Genomic DNA, 2433 nt, shown 5'->3' with positions numbered 1-2433 from the left:
TCCCTGCATGTGTGCAGCGAGATGCGACCCATTGGCTCGGCGCACCGTTGCATTATGGTCCTGGTAGTCTTTTGCCGGAACCGAGAAGATGGTGGCTGTCAGGCTTGTGGTCCTTCTCCATGCTCCATGGACTTTCGCCTTTTTGCCCCTCTGGGCTACGTGAACAGCGAGACATAAAAAGGAACGATACGTCGCCCTCTCAGGACTTTCCTCCCTCTTTAAAATTCGAGGACTCACCATTAAGCATCAGGCTTTCCGATACCCCGCCCCCTTCCCGCCTCGAACGATGGTCTAGGGGAGAAGCTGGGTTGGCGGTCCAGGGATGGAGGTGAAACTGCACTTCCTCCTCCCTCCAGGGGCAGGAATACCAGAGACTCTCTGTGAATGAAGCCTTCCCCTGTCTCCGGGCTCCCACTCAGCTCTACTCAGATGTCACCTTCTCGCATGTTAATTGCTAAGTTACTCCCCAGAACCGGTCCTTTGAATAACCTCCTTAAATGTTCTCAGCTCTCCCTTTCTCCTACCTAATGCAATCAGAAGACCGTGAGATTTGAAATCCCAAGAAGCCTTGAGTCCAGGTTCATAGGTTCAGGTGCTTATTAGCTACGTGACTTTAGGACGGTATCTGGCAGCCAATGTTCTGTGGAAAATGGAAATGCTAATGTGCATTTTCTAGGTTTTTTTTTTTTTTTTTGCAAGATGCAAATGAAATATGTATGAAAATCCTTTATTCTCTTCTAATTATATTGCCTCACATTTCTATTGTACTTTTTGAATTCAACGTTTAACTCATTTTGATCCTTTTCAGTAATCCTGAGGAATCAGAGTTGATATTTTATCCCTATTTTATGAATAAGCTCAGGGTGTCACTTGTCCAAGGGCACACAGCTAGTAGGAGAGCTGCGACCTAAGCCTAGACTTTCAACCCCCAGGCCACAGATTTGTGCCTGCTTTCCCTCCCCATGGAGCCAAACCTTGACATATATCCAGAACTGCAGCGACTTGACCCACATTCTGGGTTCATGCTTTACTGTCTGGTAATATATTAGTCACTATCCTAATTCTGCCAGAAATTTCCTCCTAGTTTTACATACATGTATGTCTGCAGCCTCTCAGACAACTGGACTATGAGTTTAGTTTTCGTAGTTGCTCAGTAGATAGATAGGAGGTATTTAAAATAAACTTCATATAAATCTAGGCACTATTAATAATCTGTATCCCACCTCTTAAGATCAAAGTACTTATCCCCATGCTTTCTTCTTTTTTTTTTTTAATTTTTTCCCATGCTTTCTTCTTAACTCTGCTCCACACTCTTCTCCCTCAGAAGTCTTTCTAGCCTAAAGATCACAGCTACTCCCCTCCCCCCACAGCCCTAAGAGCTAGCGCACTTTTGGAGATCAACAGTATATCTGGTGCTACATCCCATAAATTCTCTCTTCCCAGCAGACTGAAATCTGGCTGCTCAAGAGCAAGAACTAACAGACGAAAGATCACTGGGCGGGAGTTGAAAAAACAACAACCACCTGGTGCGGGCTGAGCTTTGAGTTTGCTTGTAACTATTTGTTCCTTTAAGTTATTATTTGTCTGTATATGTCAATAGTTGTATGTTATAGAAAGTAGGATATGGGTTTTTTTCCCAGTATTTTTTAGCCATAATAAAAGTTTTGGCTGAAATACTGTATTCTCTTACTCCTTACCCAATCCCACTGTGCCTCATGACAAGCTGGAAGATTTTGTAAGATCTCACTTCCAGTAGCCATACCAAGCAACTGAACAGGGTCTCCATGCTGAAACTGGATTTTAAAATATCTGCTCTGGAGTATGACAAAGATGTTGGTCAGTCTTCTTCCTGGGATTCACAAAATGCAAGTCTTTCCTCATCTCTTGAGCAAATTAAACTAGCAGAGCAGTTGAGTACAGAGCTCACACATAAGCCACAGATAAGGATCATCACCCCATCGAAGCTTGGATACATAATACATTTATCAAATTATTTCCCACATTTATCAAATTATTTTCTGAGTCCTTTTCCTGGCACTGTCAGACTTTTTTCTGAGTGCTGTCTTTTACCAACAGAAACAGCAGCACACAAAAAGGCTTTGCTGATAGCTCCAGGGTTGTGCCATCCACTTCCACACTGCAGGCTTGGGGATTTCTTAAATGCCTTGAACATCATATCCATGAATAAAACTTTTAATGGTACTTTGTCTAAACCAAATCTGACATTTTCATTATCCTGATAAAAGATCAAGTCTGTGAGATAATTTTGCTGTTTAAAAATACTGTGTAGGGGCTTCCCTGGTGGCGCAGTGGTTGGGAGTCCGCCTGCCGATGTGGGGGACACGGGTTTGTGCCCTGGTCCGGGAAGATCCCACATGCCACGGAGCAGCTGGGCCCGTGAGCCATGGCCACCGAGCCTGCGCATCCGGAGCC

Source organism: Lipotes vexillifer, unplaced genomic scaffold, assembly GCF_000442215.2.
Source record: "Lipotes vexillifer unplaced genomic scaffold, Lipotes_vexillifer_v1.1 scaffold238, whole genome shotgun sequence".
NCBI lineage: Eukaryota > Metazoa > Chordata > Mammalia > Artiodactyla > Lipotidae > Lipotes > Lipotes vexillifer.
Note: the sequence above shows the minus strand (reverse complement) of the source record.